Genomic DNA, 20,780 nt, shown 5'->3' with positions numbered 1-20,780 from the left:
AGTTTTTTTGTATTCAATATCCCACATACAGTAATGAGTAAAATTTTACTATTCAAATTGATTTATGCCATACAGAAAGGAAAAAAAAGCGCAGCCTTGTGCTCTTTTTTGGTACCATAGTTGACATCAGGAAATACTGACAGAGTACACAGTTATATTGAGAACATGGCTAAGTATTTTGACTCTTATTGTTTGTGAACAATGACATAAGGGACTGTCATTCTGATAGCACTGATAAGTTCATTGACATAAATATTTACTTTTGAGAAATGAACTAAGGATTTTGAGAAAGTTGTAGACTTTTGCAGGTAATCCATTGTGTGGTGCTGTTTGTACTAATTAGGTTTAAGAAATGTACCTACTGGTTTGCAAATGTTAAGGATGATTTGAGAAATGTACCAAAGTGACTGAGAAAAAAACTATAATCACATAGTTTCTAAAACACACTTAGAAATTAAGGATCACCGAAGCAATGGTTACAAATACATCTAAAATATCAACCAGCATTACAAGTAATTTGCAACATGTCATTTTCTTCCCTGGCAGGTGTCTGAATTAAAATGTCAAAACATTATCTCTAACTAAAAGAACAGCTATAACTCAGGAAGAGGAAACAGATAATCAGACTAATGCAGTGGCACAGGTCGACAGGCAGAGAGCCGCTTCACAAGAGCTCTCAACAGGAAGCAGAGTAACACAAGACAGTGCAATTATTGCAATTATTATTGCAATTATTACTATAACCCGGCACACACCTACAATATTAAAGTCATAAGAATATAAGATAGTTTCTCTAGCCAGGTATTAAAAGCTAGTTATTTGCTGTTTTGATGTGATCACTTGGGCTTATTTACAAAGGACAATGCTCGGTGAGGGAAAGACTTAATTTGATGTGAGATTTGGTGGACAGCAGAGTTTGCTCAAAGGGGAAATATTAATAATTATTCATGACTCATTATGATTATTCATTATGATTAATTATGAATATCTGAAACCGTTAATCTGATTAACTTGATGTAGCTACATTAACATTACAATCAAACAATCAGTTCATCCTGTGAACACTAAATATTGATTATTAATTAATTCTAAGAGAATGGTATTTTTCATGGCCACAGAAAAAGAATTCTTTCTTAGCATTTACAAAGCTTAGAATGTGTAACAAGATCGATCATTTAAGTGACAATTTATTCGCAGACAGGGAGTCAGAACCAAATGTATTGTGCAACAAGTTTTATTAACTAATTCATGAACACATAACTAAATTAACAAACTCATGCATACACACAAATCACACGTACATAGGTAAACTGAGAAATGATAGTTCACAACTTTAACTAACTAGCAGCAATTTAGTATATCATACGATACTTGCATTATGCCTCAGCTGTTTGAAGAGAGTCCGAACATACTGTTGCAGTTGGAAAGTCCTGAGAGTTTGGTCCGATGGTGCTGAAGTTGCAATCAGTGTCTTCTGCATTGAATGAAGGAATGATGACAAACTTGCATGGTTAATTTGACTTCTTCGTGGGGAAAGCGTCTTCTCTCTCTCTCTGTGCATGCTGGGAGCGTTTGGGTGTGTGTGAGGGTGAACACAGGTGAGAGGGCGTCTTGGTTTTTTCCTGTTAATTTTTCTTTTTCTTTATTTCTTTTCACTTCGAAGTAATGACGGATAAGTAGGGATTTTAATTGGATTGGAAAGGTGAGCTAAAAGTTTTTTGGAAGTTGTTGGAAGTCGTGACGGAGGCGAGATGGCGTCCCTTCCTTGAGGGGCGGTGTAGCATCTCTCTCACTCCGTCATGGCGTCAGGTGTATGGCAGAACCTGGCGTAACTGTGGAGGATGTATTGCTGGCGGCCGGGGAGCAGATTGGATATGAGAACATTTGCTCAGCCTCCCGCATGAATAAGGCAGTGGTGATTTTCGTGAAAGAAGAAAACCTGGTTAATCATCTCATAAGGTCTGGTGAGGTTGGTGGAAATGAAATTGAGCCACAACCTAGCACATCACAGGACTTGGAAATGAGTAATGACAATGAGATAGTTGATGATGATGCTTTTTCAGATATTTCTGAAATTGGTTCCCAAGTTATGGGAGATGTGCATACATTGAAGGAAATAAACGATTTCTTGGATGTAACTTTTGGTAAAGTAGTTGAAGTTAATGATTTTTTCCCAGAATGTGGATACAATGTTATTGTTTCAGTTACATTGCTACAGAGAACAGTAGGCTATGATGAGTTAAGTAAGAAGAAGAGATTTTGTTTGAAGAAATTCTCAATGAAATTATGTCAAGGTAAATCTCGTACTTCAAAAAATTAAAGAAATGATTAAGCTGCAAAGGGTGTCTCTCTTACTAAGGTTTCTTTTCCTGTTTCTATCCCTTTGTAACGCCTGGATGGATCCGTTCAGAGTCAATAAACTTTGGAGTTTTCAGAACGCTTTTAACCTGGTGAACTTTGTTTATAAATCACTAAATTGGCGCCGGACGGCTGTGACTTTCGGCAGGTTTGTGGGCCTGCGATGGTAAACAGAAAAGTCCAACTTCCTCACTTTGGTGACTTCAAAAGGAGCACCCCCCCCCCAGAGACTGACCAGATCCACATTCCAACACCCCGCACACACAGGGACACACAAAAACACACACACAGACACATACAGAAACTCACAAACATACATTTGTGACTGTATATGTAAAATACAAATTATGCCAACATATACCCATCCTGTATTTTGAAGCGTATGCATGTTTCCTAGTGTTTAAAGGAGTGTATTTGTGCTAGTGTGCATGGTAATAGTGGAATTCTGTCTGTAAACCATAACTTCTTCCCTATGCCTTTCCGACCTATCGAGTTTGATCTCGTTTTAAAGCTCCGGACTTGAGCTATTCATTGAGACATGTCACAAAACGGACAAATGCATTTTTCTATGTGTTTAATGATCCTGTGAAGAACGTACTCCATCTCGAAATCCGATCGGATAATCATCAAGTATGCAAATTCAGCTAGGAGACCAAACAAAGCAACTTTGCCCGCCAAATAGTGCTGCGCATCTATTGGTCGCTACAATTCAGGAGGTGTGTTAGCTTGGGTTTCCATAAAGACAACGACACACACCTTCACTCGTCTCTCTTCTTCTTCTCCTTTGTCTCCCGACTGACTCACGAGCACCTCGTGCACGGACGCCTCAGGTGACCGCGCTTCCCAACCACGCGCGCAGCTCGGGAGGACCACTTCTTTAGACTCTCTCTCTCTTCGGCTAAGTTACTTAAGCTTAAACCTCTTTTGAAAACCCCGCCGGAGAAACCCTCTCTGAAAGGACCAACCCAGCCAGGCGCATTGAAACTGCTACACACGGACTTGAACCAATAAGCAAGTATTATCATTTATCTGAATTTGTCTAAACTGATTTCTGTGCTGGCTCTCTCTCAAAAAGGTTTAACAAAGAATTTGCCATCCTTTGATCATCTTTCTTTCCATGTCTTTTCTTCATTTTCACTCTTGTGTATATATATGTGTATACCTTCTGTATATATTTTAGACGTATAATCTCAGTCATAGCTGCATATATTAAACACTTTAATTCATGCTCGATTGTTCTGTTCGTTCTTTCAACTGAAGACCAAGTCACTTTAATGTTTTTCGATCGCTTTATGCTTTAGTTATTTTCATGGCCAGAGAATAACTCTGTTTATAATATTCTGTGAGGGACTTAGTTTGCTGGACAAACGAACAGTTTCTCTAAATAATTATTAAACCAGAACTAATCATATATGTAATTGATTATAATTCGTTGGAATTGATTCACAATATATGTTTAATTCCCCGTTGGGTCGATATATGAATCATAATTTATTCATAACCTTATGAATTATTATATTCATATTTCATCCATAAATTTAGTAATAACCGCTACATTCGTTATATATTACACCTTTTATCTGTTTTTTTTATTTATTTTTATTTTTTTTTTTCATTTTTTTTATGGAGTGTCTGAGGGTTGGCTCCTTAAATATGAATGGAGGTAGAGACAGGAAGAAATTGGCAGTGGTTTCAGAATTTTTTAAAATAAAACAAGTTAATATTGCCTTTTTTCAGGAAACTCATACTGATAATAATAATGAGATAGGATGGGGTATGTGGTGGGGTGGAAAGCTTGTTTTAAGTCATGGGTGAAATAGTAGTGCTGGGGTTGCTATTTCAAAAACCATGAATGTTAATAGTTTAACTGTTGAATGAAATTGAAAAAGGGAGGATTGTATTAACCAAAGTAGAGTTAGGAGGTTTTTTGCTTGTTTTTGTTAATGTATATGCCCCGAATAATGGGTCAGAAAGAGTGAAGTTTTTTATGAAACTGAATGAATCTTTAAAGAAAATTGATGATGGTGTGTGTATTATTGTAGGGGGAGACTGGAACTGTACAACAGATTTTACTATTGATAGAAATGGTGAAGAACCTCATCAATCTAGTTTAGTACTATCCAAAATAATGAACAAAAATGAATGGGTAGATGTATGGAGAATAAGGAACAAGCAGGAAAGACAGTACACATGGGTTAAAGTGACTGACAGTATGGTCCGTGGGGCTGGACTGGATCAGTTTTATCTTGGAAAAATAAGAAACAATAGAATTATGAATGTTTTTCATTCACCTAATGCTTTTTCAGATCATCATATGGTTGGTTTAGATTTAAACATGAAAGAATTGGATAACGCTTTAGCTTACAGCCCGGAAAGTACTGCGTAATTACAAAGAATTTACAGCGTAACTTTCAATAATTATAGTGTAACTATACAGTAAGTATGTGTAAGTATAGGGGAACAATATGTAAAGTATTGGGAATAAAGGGGTAACAGCCAGGAAAATAACAAATTATTTATACTGTAAGTATTTTAGAACTAAGGGGTACTTATACTATTATGATAGACAACAATCTTACATTTGGGAGCAATGAAATAAGAGGGTAACAAGCTCCACTTTAATTTACGGCCCGTAATGTCATATTTACCCTGTAACTACATGAAATAAGAGGGTAACAAGCTCCACTTAAATTACGGCCCGAAATGTCATACTTACCCTGTAACTACATTAAACAAAAGCATATTTCCCCATGTATTAAAAAAAATTGCAATAGTTCTTTCTACTTGCCTTGAAACAACTTAATCAGTGCACTTTCTCACTAAATTGCTCCCAAATGTAAGATTGTTGCCTATCATAACAGTGTAAGTACCCCTTAGTTCTAAAATTCTTACAGTATAAATAATTAGTTATTTTCCTGGTTGTTACCCCTTTATTCCCAATACTTTACATATTGTTCCCCTATACTTACACGTACTTACTGTATAGGTACACTATAATTATCGAAAGTTGCGCTGTAAATTCTTTGTAATTACGCAGTACTTTCCGGGCTGTAATCTAAAGCGTTACCAAGAATTGTCAAGACGCACATATTATTGGCATTTTAATGTTAAACTGCTACAAGATGTTTTGTTCTGTGAAAGATTTATAGTACATTGTTTTGGAATGAGTGAAAAATGAAAAAGAGTTCTTTTGAGAATCTTACCCAGTGGTGGGAAGCTCAAATTTTTGCAACAGTTACAAAGGCTGGAAAGAGACATTGTGAAGTTAGAAAAGGGACTAATGGATAGTCCTGGAACTGTGCAGAAAGACTTTTTGAAAAAGAAGAGAATGGAACTTGGATCTTTCTTACAGGAGCGGACAAAAGGAGCACTGATAAGAGCAAAGTTTTGCTCCATTAAAGATATGGATGCTCCCAGTTCTTATTTTTTTTTTTTTTTTAGAAAATAATAATGTTCAATAGAAACAGATGTATCATCTGCTGTGTGCAAATGGAACTATAACTTCTGATCTGGTGGAAATAAGAAAAATGGCTGTAGATTTTTTTGGAACATTATATGGTAAAGAATCATGTGACTCCAAAAGTACTGAGAAATTGGGTAACACTTTAGAATACTGTATCGTACTTACTGCATAACTAATAAGGAATTACTGCAGAATTAATCGGTAGTTCTTCATTAACACTCAAGTAACTACTATTAACTACTAAGGAATATGTGTTAACTAATCAGTATGTCATAGCATTTTTTAATTGTGTTAAGTAACTATTAGTTAATCAGTAACTAATCAATTCAGTCATGCCTCCTGAAGAACTACGATTAAGTAACTACTAATTCAGCTTCAGGAGGAATAACTATTAAGTAACTATTAATGAACTGTGACCCCCAACTCAGTATCAGGTTATGGCCCTTTCTTCTTTACTACTAATGTTAGTTGATTTACTTAGATTTATGCCTACTGTACTGATATATATATATATATATATATATATATATATATATATATATATATATATGCTCTGAAAATATTGTTAAACATTCGTTCATTTGCGCCACTGTATGTTTCTGTCGGTGGGTGCTATAATGTTGCACGTCTTGCATCACATGCAGGTCAAAGTTTGAGCGCACACATGTAATATCTGTGAGTTTTGTAATATCTCCCGTTTTGCAAGAGAAAAGGGACTGGGATTCCAACTGTCAGCGGAGAGGTACATCGCTCTCGCATTATAACAATGCGCTGGCGACACTTAAACTAAACACTGTAGATACCACATTAATGAACTGTAGAATTAGAAGAAAGTTGTTTATTCATTTATGTTTTTTAAACGAATGGTGAATTCTTCGTGTTTTTCCTCGTGCTCGACCATTTCCGTGGATGGCGCTTGAGAGTGTTAATTTTTTTATTCAAGTGTTGTCTGCAACCAGAAAATCAGGATGGATCCGTGACCTGCCAATACCTCAGGTATGTTTATGGCCTTTTATATATTTTGTGTCTGTTTTTACTCAAGATATTTCACATTACTATTATAAAGTGATGCCAAATGAGTTCTGTATTTAAGGCAATGATCATTACCACATCATGCTCAAAGAATTACTTCAAACCCACTGATAATTAATAAAGAATTACCACATCATTCTCAAGGAATTACTAAGAACCTGGAACAGTATTCTAAAGTGAAAACAATGGGAACCCATTGATAATTAATGAAGAATTACCACATCATTCTCAAGGAACTACTAAGAACCTGGAACAGTATTCTAAAGTGAAAACAATGGGAACCCATTGATAATTAATGAAGAATTACCACATCATTCTCAAGGAACTACTAAGAACCTGGAACAGTATTCTAAAGTGAAAACAATGGGAACCCATTGATAATTAATAAATAATTACCACAACATTCTCAAGGAATTACTAAGAACCTGGAACAGTATTCTAAAGTGAAAATATCCTTGTGCATAAGTAATAAAGCCTAAAGTAGTACTAACATAAAAAATGTAATTTTACTTTAAAAGATGACACATTTTAAGAACATTTACATTTATTGCAGTGTTAATAACATTTTCAAAAGAAATAATTTATATTTCCATTCAACAAAACAATGAAAAAAGTGAACACTAAAACAAGAAAACAATACCAAAATTTTACATCAGATTACTAGGAACTTACCAAATATAACAACAGAAGACAGCAAATATGTGTATGCCTAAACTTCAACTTTCAGCCAATGGTTCTCTAATACATCTAATTCATGTTATTTTTTTCTGGCAAAGGTCAATAAGCATGCCATTCTTCTTTTTTTCCTCGATGATGCTTCGAAGTGGCTCCCTTGTGCACATTTCTTTGCACTGTTTGGCAAACTCTGACAGTTTCTGGAACTTTTCACGCAATGTCTTGTAGGCGTCAGCATCACAATACTCCAGCTCTGCTATCGCTGCCGTATCCACAACCGTTTTTCGATCCACCCCACACTTGTGGTACGACACATTGATGTCCTAAGACACGAAACGATCGTTTTTTGTGAGAAACCGAAAGGTATTTATATCATTTTTTAACTCTAATACACCACTATGTCCAACTGCCTTCATCCTTCCATGACGGAAGTGATCTCTAGCACACGTTGAAGTCTACGCGCGCGACATCACTTCCGTCCAGAATGCAATTTGACCTTATTAACATGGAGGATGAAGGCAGTTGAACATAGTGGTGTAGTAGAGTTAAAAAATTATATAAATACCGTTCGGTTTCTCACAAAAACCGATCGTTTCGTGTCTTAGGACATCAATGTGTCGTACCACAAGTGTGGGGTGGATCGAAAAACGGTTGAATAAACACTTCGAAGCATCATCGAGGAAAAAAAGAAGAATGGCATGCTTATTGACCTTTGCCAGAAAAAAATAACATGAATTGGATGTATTAGAAAACCATTGGCTGAAAGCTGAAGTTTAGGCATACACATATTTGCTGTATTCTGTTGTTATATTTGGTAAGTTCCTAGTAATCTGATGTAAAATTTTGGCATTGTTTTCTTGTTTTAGTGTTCACTTTTTTCATTGTTTTGTTGTATGGAAATAGATGTTTTGTTTTTTTTAAATGTTATTAACACTGCAATAAATGTAAATGTTCTTAAAATGTGTCATCTTTTAAAGTAAAATTACATTTTTTATGTTAGTACTACTTTAGGCTTTATTACTTATGCACAAGGATATTTTCACTTTAGAATACTGTTCCAGGTTCTTAGTAATTCCTTGAGAATGTTGTGGTAATTCTTCATTAATTATCAATGGGTTCCCATTGTTTTCACTTTAGAATACTGTTCCAGGTTCTTAGTAATTCCTTGAGAATGTTGTGGTAATTCTTTATTAATTATCAATGGGTTCCCATTGTTTTCACTTTAGAATACTGTTCCAGGTTCTTAGTAATTCCTTGAGAATGTTGTGGTAATTCTTTATTAATTATCAATGGGTTCCCATTGTTTTCACTTTAGAATACTGTTCCAGGTTCTTATAGTTCCTTGAATTCTTCTTAATTATCAATGGGTTCCCAGTTTTCACTTTAGAATACTGTTCCAGGTTCTTAGTAATTCCTTGGAATATGTGGTATTCTTCATTAATTATCAATGGCTTCCCATTGTTTTCACTTTAGAATACTGTTCCAGGTTCTTAGTAATTCCTTGAGAATGATGTGGTAATTCTTCATTAATTATCAATGGGTTCCCATTGTTTTCACTTTAGAATACTGTTCCAGGTTCTTAGTAATTCCTTGAGAATGTTGTGGTAATTCTTCATTAATTATCAATGGCTTCCCATTGTTTTCACTTTAGAATACTGTTCCAGGTTCTTAGTAGTTCCTTGAGAATGATGTGGTAATTCTTCATTAATTATCAATGGGTTCCCATTGTTTTCACTTTAGAATACTGTTCCAGGTTCTTAGTAATTCCTTGAGAATGATGTGGTAATTCTTTATTAATTATCAGTGGGTTTGAAGTAATTCTTTGAGCATGATGTGGTAATGATCATTGCCTTAAATACAGAACTCATTTGGCATCACTTTATAATAGTAATGTGAAATATCTTGAGTAAAAACAGACACAAAATATATAAAAGGCCATAAACATACCTGAGGTATTGGCAGGTCACGGATCCATCCTGATTTTCTGGTTGCAGACAACACTTGAATAAAAAAATTAACACTCTCAAGCGCCATCCACGGAAATGGTCGAGCACGAGGAAAAACACGAAGAATTCACCATTCGTTTAAAAAACATAAATGAATAAACAACTTTCTTCTAATTCTACAGTTCATTAATGTGGTATCTACAGTGTTTAGTTTAAGTGTCGCCAGCGCATTGTTATAATGCGAGAGCGATGTACCTCTCCGCTGACAGTTGGAATCCCAGTCCCTTTTCTCTTGCAAAACGGGAGATATTACAAAACTCACAGATATTACATGTGTGCGCTCAAACTTTGACCTGCATGTGATGCAAGACGTGCAACATTATAGCACCCACCGACAGAAACATACAGTGGCGCAAATGAACGAATGTTTAACAATATTTGCAGAGCATATATATATATATATATATATATATATATATATATATATATATATATATATATATCAGTACAGTAGGCATAAATCTAAGTAAATCAACTAACATTAGTAGTAAAGAAGAATGGGCAATAACCTGATATTGAGTTTCACAGTTCATTAATAGTTACTTAATAGTTATTCCTCCTGAAGCTGAATTAGTAGTTACTTAATCGTAGTTCTTCAGGAGGCATGACTGAATTGATTAGTTACTGATTAACTAATAGTTACTTAACACAATTAAAAAACGCTATGACATACTGATTAGTTAACACATATTCCTTAGTAGTTAATAGCAGTTACTTGAGTGTTAATGAAGAACTACCGATTAATTCTGCAGTAATTCCTTGTTAGTTATGCAGTAAGTACGATACAGTATTCTAAAGTGTTACCAGAAATTGCTTCAGGATTTATTAAAGTTAGCAGATGAACAGAAAAAAATGCTGGACAATGAAATTACTTTTAAGGAACTCACAGAGGCAATGCAGCAGTTGTCCTCAGGTCAGTCTCCAGGAATAGATGGGTTGCCAGTTGAATTTTATCAACAATTCTGGAATGTAATAGAAATGGATTTATATGAAGTGTTTTAAAGAAAAGATTTAAAAGATTTAAAAGGTGTATCATTTCAAAATGGAAGTGAAAGTGTTAAACTGATTTTATCTGCAATCAGACTATATTATGGTGTTTATCATGTAACGGTGGTGGCCCCCAAAACAACAATTCACAATTATTAGTTCATTTTTTATTTCATTTTTTTTTAATCAAACTTGTTCGGGCAAAAAATAAATAAATAAATAAATAAATAAATAAATATATATATATATATATATATATATATATATATATATATATATATATATATATATAAAATACACACACACACACACACAAAAATATATCACATTGATGACTATGATCTTAGTTTCCTTAGCCAGTCTTTCTCTTTCACCAAAAAAATGCAACACACTTTCATAAGCTTTAGATCAGTGTGGTAATGTAGGCAATACTGAAAAGTGTCTATAATTCATACCACTTTGCCTCATTCTGCTTATTCTGCAATACACAGCAGTCTCTGTATTCAGATTGTGAACTCGTACACCTCAATGTGTCCTTAACCTGCCTCTGTTTATGCAAGTTTATCAAGCTTTATATTGCCTCTCCATTACAAAAAAAAAAAATAAACAAAGAGATGGCAAAATTGTGTGCTATTTTAAGCTATTGTAAAATGTACAGGTTGACTGAAACTCGAGATGTCTAACATGAAATAATGTGATTTATTATTTCTGGGCATGGAGGTGAGGCAGGTGGGAATGCAGTGGTAGTTTGACATGCTAATATTCTTATGAGATCCTTACAAGTATGAACAAAAGGTCTCAGGAAATGAAAAGGGCAGAAGACTTGGCATCTAATTGGATGGAATAATTTCTCAAGTCTCCAAATCCTTGCCTCAAGACTTATTGTATTGTCTATGTATTGTTTCTCTTAAAGTTAACTAACTGTCATCCAAAAACAACACTGATGAATTTGTGATGCCTTACTGATAAAAAGAGGTGTAAAGGAATCTAATGGCTCATGTGTTGCATTGCCACTTGGGACAACTCATTATTATAGTTTGTTCTTAAGGGACTCATTAAAGATAAAGTGTACTGTTTTTTTGTTTTTGTTTTTCCTTCAGTGTTCAAATTCTGTACCATCTGCTTCTTCTGGTGTTTCTTAACATAAAAGGTATGTTTCCACTGCCTACTGGACTGGAGTGTAAAGCACTGGATGAAAAACAAACCCCAAAGAAAAACAATAGTGTGTAAAATGTGTAAAACGTGATGTTCCTCAGATCTATAGCTTGGTGAACTTTGCCATCTGACATGATGAACTTGTGGGGAGGGTCTGATGTTCTTATTGTGGCCTCACCTCCTAACTGTCTCCACAGAGTTTCCTGCATTAATGTAAAGGTGCTTCTTGTGTTGACCATCGCCTTCATTAACCCTCAGGGGTCTGAGGATTTTTGGGGCCCTGGAGAAGTTTTGACATGCCCTGACATTTGTGCTTTTTTCAGTTGTTCATAAACATATTAATGACAAAAGTGTCATTACACTGTATTCAGCACAAACTAGGCTACAATAATATGTGAGGAACATGTATGTACATGTTTGTGTTTTTGAAGAAATAACGTTTAATGCGTGGTTATTGAAAAAACAAAAAACTTAAGTCACTGAAATAAGGCCAAAAAAAAAATATTAAAACTGTGTGCACAAGGATTCTGGGTATTGGGGGTTGTAGACTAGAGTTTTTGCTTCAGAATGAAGTAAAAATTATCCTTCCTACTCCTTCATATAAAACAATAGAGAGATTTAAATTTTCTAAGACACTTTTGGTGAAGAAACACAGTATGCATGGAGGCGTGAATCCTCATGTATAATGTGATTCTCACCTGAGAAGACAAAAGAATTGAATAATAATGACCTGAAATGACTTGCATATTAATGAGGCCTTTTCAGTCAGGCAGGCTGTGAAAAAACCCTCTGTGATCATGCTGATAACAGGATTAAAGTCCACTCAGGACAAAAAAAAAAAAAACATGATTTTTGTGATCTCATGCATGCACGTATAATTGCACATGATATGAAGAAAATTTTGTATAGGCCTATGTTAAATTACACTACCAGTCAAAAGATTGAACACATTGCCATTATAATGTTTTTAAAATAAGTCTCAAGTCTCTAACCAAATAATGGTTTTCTATTTTAATATACTTTAAAATATAATGTATTTCTGTGATGCAAAGCGTCTGAACATTCCTACCTCTAGGGCATTTCATATAGGCTACTATATTGTTATATTATAGAGCCTAAATGTTGATGTGCAGTTGACAAACTATACATCATTAAAAAGATCTAAGACTCAAGCTTCACATTTTGACTCTTAAAATCTTATATTGACCATAATTTCTTAATATGCTTAAAAGCATACACAATTGGAGAAATATTGATGGATTCTCATATGTTTATATCAATTTTCTATACAGAGGCGTAATATTTATTATTCTATATTTATTGTCATCATTATGAGCGCTGGATGCTGTGTTTTTAATTCATACTTGAGCCAGAGGGCGCTCTGCTCCCTTTTGTCCACAAATGCCTCAGTAAAAGAAGAGGCATATCATGTGACAATCAAGGAACTAACAGAGGCAAGAGATCGCTAAATATGGCTATTCAAAACACTTTTGAAGACAATAAATACACGATTGAGATGATGTATGCATGTATTGACTAAATTTGCATCTGAATAGCGCTGGCTCCGTGGGCGTGGCCGCATTAGTGGATAATGAGCTGAATCACAGACTTCTGACATGGCTCTCTTTTCATACAGATTACATAAACACAGAAGGTTTGTTTTCGATTTGACTTATATGTTTTAAAACCTGACATCTTAAAGTTTTTTTAGACATAAGTGTAATTTTTTTGTCATTTGTATTCACTAAGTTACAGTTCATTTTCTAAGAACTATCAGATTGGACTTCGTTCAGAGGGAGACGAGAGATCACGCATCATGTTAGTTTTCTTTATTTTACAAAAAGCACAACATTTTGTTTTTACTCTGAGTGTACACAAATGAAAGAAGATATTCCACAGATTAAAATGGTGTATAACTCTTAATTGTATGTGCAACATTGACAGAGTATTTTGAGTCTCTTTCACACTGATAAGAAAAAAACCACGGTGGTATCGCCGGCGATACCCTCAGACCTCAGAGTGTTAATTTCTTTGCCCTGCACCACCACTGGGACCAATAGCAGGGATGTTGCTGTGTGTGGTTTGGCTATGGATAAGCCAGCCAGGTGCTTAGAGGTATTTGTTTCAGATGTTTTTTTTGTTTTTTTTTTAATCTGCTTTTTCTTTTGTATTTTGAATGCCAACTTTTTGCCAATAATCCTTCGCCCCCAAACAATCCTTCTCCACCATTGAACCCACTTTTACCAACTGTTCTACTGTTTTCACCATCCTTCGTAGGCAGCCAGCAACCCTGGGGTTAATGTTATTAAGGATGCGATTTACCATCTCGTCCTCGGAAATATCAGGTTCCCTTTCAGTCGGTCATGTTCGACATATGTCAGTGGTGACCGATGAATTGGGATATCGCCAGAGAGCAAAGCCGCAAGCCTTCACAGATCAAGCTATTTATACAGCTCGGTGTGTAGGAAGGGTGACATGAGGATCACGGTTAGGGCTTCCCTGCCGAGCTCCGCTCCACGGGCCCCTATCCCCTCAACAACACTGTAGCCTGTGGTGTTACAGGAGAATCGTGGTGGTCCCTCTGTTGAGCGACCATCCGTATCCTTCGGTGCACCTGCGGATGAACAGATGTCGATCGCGGCATCGGAAGTCCTCAGGAGATGAAGACTCGGTTGCACTACCTCCCTCCGGGACCGTAGCGTTGCCCGAGCCTGATCCTGAGTTGAAGGCTATGCTTTCCCGGGCTGCTGAGAAGGTCGGGCTTGACTGGAATCCTCCACCGCGTCCCGAAACTTCTCGGCTGGACAATTGGTTTCTCGGGGCAGGATGCTGAGGACCAGCGTGGGCCGCCCCGAGAAACCAATCGTCCAACCGAGAAGGTTTGGGATGCGGTGGAGGATTCCAGACGAGCATGACCTTCTCGGCGGCCCTGTACCTTTCTTTCCATAGATGCATGAGGAGGTGACCAAGTCGTGGAGAATGCCGTATAGTGTTCGTGCCAGGCCTGGTCCCTCTTCCGCCTTCACCACTCTGGATGGCGGGCAGGCTAAGGAGTATGCTGGGATCCCCCCAGTCGAGCGATGCAACTGTGTCCGGTGGCCGCTGGCTGGCACGGTGAACCGTGTCTCCCATCACAGGACTCCCCCATGACCTATTCAACGACGTGGTCGAGAGCTTTGCCCAGCAGTTCTCGGCCGCACAGAAGCAGACTGAGGCCATCAAACATATCCTGCCCCACCGGCTGCGCAACCTCAGTCTGCTCATTGACAAGGGCGCCCGCCTGCGTCGTCCTCTGCCCCTGCTAAGTCTGCAAAGCAGCAGCCTCCACCTGCCAGACAGCAGGGAGCCGGTCACATACACGGCGCCCAGCCCGCTCAGACCCCAGCCAAGCCAGGTGGCAAGAGAACGAGGAAGCAGTCCTGAAACGGACGACTTGGAGGAGAGGATTTCAGCTCTTCGGGAGATGATGCCTGCATCTCTCCCTCCCCGAGGGAAATTTGTATCTCGTATTGTCTCACTGCTGGCTCTCCAGAGTCCAGCAGTACCCACCTTTTCACAAAAAGAGCTGTTTCCCAATTCTCCAGGTCCCAATAGGGCACGTCTGGCAGTGTGCGGTGCTCCGCCTCACCACTCTCAGCCCCCTCTCATCTCGCCAGCAGGTCCCAGTGCCCAGTGTGCATGTCGAGGCCGCATCCCTTGCACCGTCTCCCATACTAGGGGTGGGACAAAATATCGATATGGCGATATATCGTCATCCTTCTCTGTGCGATACGAGAATCAAATCGTTGCGCCAAATATCGATATTTTAATTTAAAAAAATAAAGCGCTATATATAGATTTCTTTGCTCAAAGCGTCCTACTTCAAGGCGGCGCTCGACACATGAATGAGGGAAACGTGAACTTAAGTTAACTAGCCTAAGAAAAAGAGGTTATTAACAGGATGGCGGACAGCAGTTTGAGTAAAATAGATGCCCCAGCCACGTTTAAGTTCAAAGTCTTGATGCACTTTTATACCATTGATGTGACGGTCGTAGACATCTTTGACGTTCTTTACCGAGCGCTTAGATATACACGGGAGCATTTGAAAGCATATATTAGGGATCCTCTGATAGACGCCTGCTTTCGAACGCTCCCGTGTATATCTAAGCGCTTGAAGCACGTCAAAGGGTCTGTTTGCACCTGGTGACTTCATGCATTTTCTCTGATCGAATAGCTATCTGATCGTGAAAAAGACCAGGTCTAAATGCCTAAATGCCTAAAAACGCATTTGAGACGGATTTAAATCCGATCGCTCAAACCACTTCAGGAGATGGTCTGGGACGCATTCCAGTCAAAACTGTCTATGCTCAGTCTAAATGCATCTGGTTGTTGAAACTACATATGTAAATTTTACTTCTCCCAAAAATACTAAAACTGAAACGTGTGAGAGTCAGATATGACAACGCTACTGCATCACACATCGCCGCAGATCTCTTCAGCAAGCTGACGTGCAAACTGCCGCATATGAAAGTGAAAGTAAGTCGCAGACGCATAACACACAATTATCTTCTTTAAAAGTAATGAGACCTTATACCAGTGCTGTTGCCGCTCTCTCCTATTGCAGTCTTTGATTTTGAAATTAACTGATGGTCAATAAAATGCACCTCATATTTCTTGCTTTCGGTGACGTGAACTCTATTAAATGTACATATAAGATCGGATTTATCCGTTAACCTGCACTTAACCTTTTCACGTGCATTTTGTTTTCATATTAAGACCAATATCGTGATGTATCAGTATAGGATTGTCTAGCGATATATCGATTATCACAGAATCGCTGACTTGCGATATTATTGTTATCGTGAGCCATTTATCGTGATCGTATCGTATCGTGAGGTACCCTCCGATTCCCACCCCTATCCCATACACACTGCCACCTCGCAGAGTCCGACCCCACTTCAGGCCGCTATGCTGTCCGAGTCGGGTCCCAGTTCTCTATCTCGCTGCCCCACGCCGGGTACGTCTGTGGTGCCTTTGGTTAGTGCTCCCCAGCCCGTCCCGCTGGCTCATTCGCACTATCAGACTCGGCTATGCAATTCAGTTCGCCTGGCATCCCCTGGTGTTCAGGGGTATCCACTACACTCACGTGTCCCTGGACAATGCATCTGTTCTCCGGGAGGAGATTGCTGTCCTCCTGGCGAAGGATGCAATCGAGCTGGTCCCTCCACCCGATATGAAGTCAGGGTTTTACAGCCCCTACTTCATTGCACCCAAGAAAGACGGTGGATTACAACCAATCCTGGATCTGCTTGTCCTGAATCGGTCCCATCACAGGCTGTCATTCAAGACACTTACTCAGTAAAACGCATTTTCGAATGCATCTGTCCCCGGGATTGGTTCGCAGCGATCGACCTGAAGGACGCATACTTTCATGTCTCGATTCTGCCTCGACACAGACCCTTCCTACAGGTTTGCATTCGAGGGTCGGGCATATCAGTACAAAGTCCTACCCTTCGGGCTGGCCCTGTCGCCCCGTGTCTTTACCAAGGTTGCGGAGGTGGCCATTGTTCCACTCAAGGAACAGGGTGTTCACATTCTCAACTACCTCACTGACTGGCTCATTCTGGTCAGCTCACAGGAGCAGTTGTGCGAACACAGGGAACACAGGTGTTAGCTCACCTCAGCCGGTTGGGTCTTCAGGTCAACTGGGACAAGAGCAAGCTCGCCCTCAGGCAGAGGACCACTTATCTCAGTATGGAACTGGACTCGGTCGCTCGGACAGCGCACCTCACCGAGGACTGCCATCGTACCCTCACACAGTGGTCAGACCCTTCGTTCCTGCAGGCAGGAATTCCCCTCGAACAAGTGTCCAGGCATGCTGTGGTTTCCACAGATGCCTCCGTCCCCGGGTGGGGAGCCACGTACAACGGGCATGTAGTGTCGGGTCTGTGGACGGGGCCTCAAGTGCATTGGCATATCAATTGCCTCGAGTTGCTAGCAGTACATCTTGCACTGGGTTGCTTCAAGGAGCTGCTGTCAGACAAGCATGTACTGGTCGGACATCACTGCGACTGTTGCGTACATCAACCATCAGGGTGGTCTACGCTTCATCGCATGTCACAACTCACCCGCCCTCTCGTGCTATGGAGTCAGAAGCATCTTAGGTCGCTTTGTGCCATTCACATCCCAGGCGTGCTCAACTGTGCAGATGACGAGCTCTCACCGCAGCCTCCGCTTCCAGGAAAATGGAGACTCCATCCCCAGGTGGTCCAGATGATCTTGCAGCATTTCGGAGCCACACAGATAGATCTGTTTGCCTCTCAAGACACAGCCCATTGCCAGTTGTTTTATTCCCTGACTGAGGGCACTCTCGGCACGGATGCTCTGGCACACACAGCTGGCCCCGGGGCCTACACAAATATGCGTTTCCCCCAGTGAGCCTACTTGCACAGCTCCTGTGCAAAGTCAGGGAGGTCGAGGAGCAGGTCTTGCTAATGGCTCCGCATTGGCCCACTCTGACCTGGTTTTCGGAACTGACGCTCCTCACAACAGCACCTCCTTGGCCTGTTCCTCTGAGGAAAGACCTTCTGACTCAGAGATGGGGCACCCTATGGCACCCATGTCCAGACCTCTGGAAACTCCATGTCTGGTCCCTGGACGGGACGCAGAGGTTCTAAGTGATCTACCCCAGTCGGTCGTAGAAACCATCACTTCCGCTAGAGCTCCTTCTACGAGGAACCTCTATGCATTGAAGTGCATGCTCTATGCAAATGGTGTTCCTCCGAGAGGACCCTCGATCATGTTCGGTCAGGTCAGTGCTTTCCTTCCTGAAAGAGCGCTTGGAACGAAGGCTGTATCACTCCACCCTCAAGGTGTATGTTGCCACTATTGCCGCACATCACGATGCAGTCGATGGTAAGTCTTTGGGGAAGCATGACTGATCGTCAGTTCCTGAGGGGGCGAGGACACTGAAAATGCCTCGCCTTTCCTCTATACTATCTTGGGACCTGTCCATGGTACTTACATCTCTCCAGGGTCATCCCTTCGAGCCTTTGCAGTCAGTGGAGTTAAAAGTACTGTCCCTTAAGACTGTCCTCTTGGTTGCATTGGCCTCGGTTGAGAGGGTAGGGGACCTGCATGCATTTTTGGTCGATGAATCGTGCCTGGAATTTGGGCCCAGTGACTCTCACATTATCCTGAGACCCCGTCCTGGATGTGTGCCCAAGGTTCCTACCACTCTCTTCAGAGATCAGGTAGTGAACCTGCAAGCGCTGTCCTTTGCAGGAAGCTGACCCAGCCCTGGCTTTGCTCTGTCCCGACCGCGCTCTGCGGAGCTCTAGAGTTTAGTATAGTCTCAACCACTCCGGCTGAGAGACCAGCCTCTAGGTACTGAGCCTCTTCAAGGGCCAGACCCACAGTTTCCATAGTTCTGGACGTGGGTGCTATATTGTGCCCCCGCCCTGTGAAAGCAGGTCCCTCCTGATGGGAATCTCCCACGCAGGGCCTGCCAGGAGTGACACAATGTTTGACGGACCCTCTCTAGAATTCCCAGGGAGCAAAGTGATCGGGGAAAATGTGTACAGACGTAGTCTCTGGCCACGTCTTGCACCACGGCGTCCAGCCCCAAGGGTGCATGTAGGCATGAGGGAGAACCACAGTGGGCAGTGAGTCTTTTCTTGAGACGCAAATAAATCCACTTCCGCTGGGCCAAACCTCTCCCATATCAAATCCACCATCTCAGGGTTGAGTCTCCATTCCCCGGGCCTTAGCCCCTGCCTCGACAGGATGTCTGCACCCAAATTCTGCCCATCATTAACCGCGCCCCAGCCCGTGATGCATCTGTTGAGATGATTTTCTGGCGACATGGCGCTCCCAACACTGGGCCTTGGGACAGAAACCAAGGATTTTTCCATATCACCAAGGAAACTAAGGCAATCTGCATGTAACCCTGAATTTTACAGACCAGATTTCCCCTCAGGGAAAACCCCTTGGTTCTTAACCACCACTGTAGGGGTCTCATGTGCAGGAGGCCAAAAGGTATCACATTGGATGCAGCTGCCATGAGCCCTAGTAGCCTCTGAAAATGCTTTACAGTGATGTTCTGGCCTTGCTTTATCCTGGACACTGTGGCCAGGATGGTTTCAATACGTGCAGGAGACAAACATGCCTGCATCGTAATTGAGTCCCAAACTACCTCCAAGAACATGGTTCTTTGAGAGGGTGTCAACACGCTCTTCTTCGTGTTGAGTCTCAACCCCGGGCATGAGTGATGAGAAAGCGGCGAAGCGGTCTCATGCAAACAATACCAAATAAGACACACAGTTTCATAAAGAGCGCTTGCTGAGGAGGCAGGAGCCGATGCTTCTGATGCTACATCTCTTTATAGCTTCCATGTATGCAGTCACATGCCACGTCACCAAAGGCGTCATGACATAACACCAATCAGGATTGGAATAGTTTTATTCATGCATTCAGACATTACAGAAAGTAGCTTCAGCAAAAAAAAATATTTTATTTAACATAGAATTTATTACACATACTCTAATGTCTGTTTTTATAGTTGTTGTTGTTGTTTTTGTTTTTTTTTTTAATATGGAAATATGAAATTATTTAATTAATGAAATGCTACTCTAAATAAGAAACTAATAATGCGAGTAGGTGGTGGTAAATGTATTAACGATTAAGTCATTGAGCCATTAGGCGCTCCTCTCTGAAATGTAGATGAGAGTAGGCAGGCAGAAGTGAGGGAAGGAGTGAAGAAGGTGCAGCCAAGATAGGCAGTCCTCTATTCTCATAGTGGATGAGACACCTACGAGATCAAAGGCAGATATTGCGGGATTCACACTCATCCGCTGTGTTGCTGATAAAATAGATGTAATTTAAGTTCTGTTGCTTTTATATGAAAATAAATATAATGAACAAGACACCCGAAAGTACTTGTTATTTATTTACATTTAAAAGACATGTTTATTAATATTTTTTACTTTAATATATAATATATATTTTTATAAATATGACAACAATCACATAACACATAGCGAGATTGCACTGTCAGAGAGTTTGGGAATATTCATACATAATCTATCCACATAAAAATACGATATTAGAGTTTTAAAATCAAAACT

Source organism: Megalobrama amblycephala, linkage group LG6 (assembly GCF_018812025.1).
Source record: "Megalobrama amblycephala isolate DHTTF-2021 linkage group LG6, ASM1881202v1, whole genome shotgun sequence".
In the NCBI taxonomy this organism is placed as follows: domain Eukaryota; kingdom Metazoa; phylum Chordata; class Actinopteri; order Cypriniformes; family Xenocyprididae; genus Megalobrama; species Megalobrama amblycephala.
Note: the sequence above shows the minus strand (reverse complement) of the source record.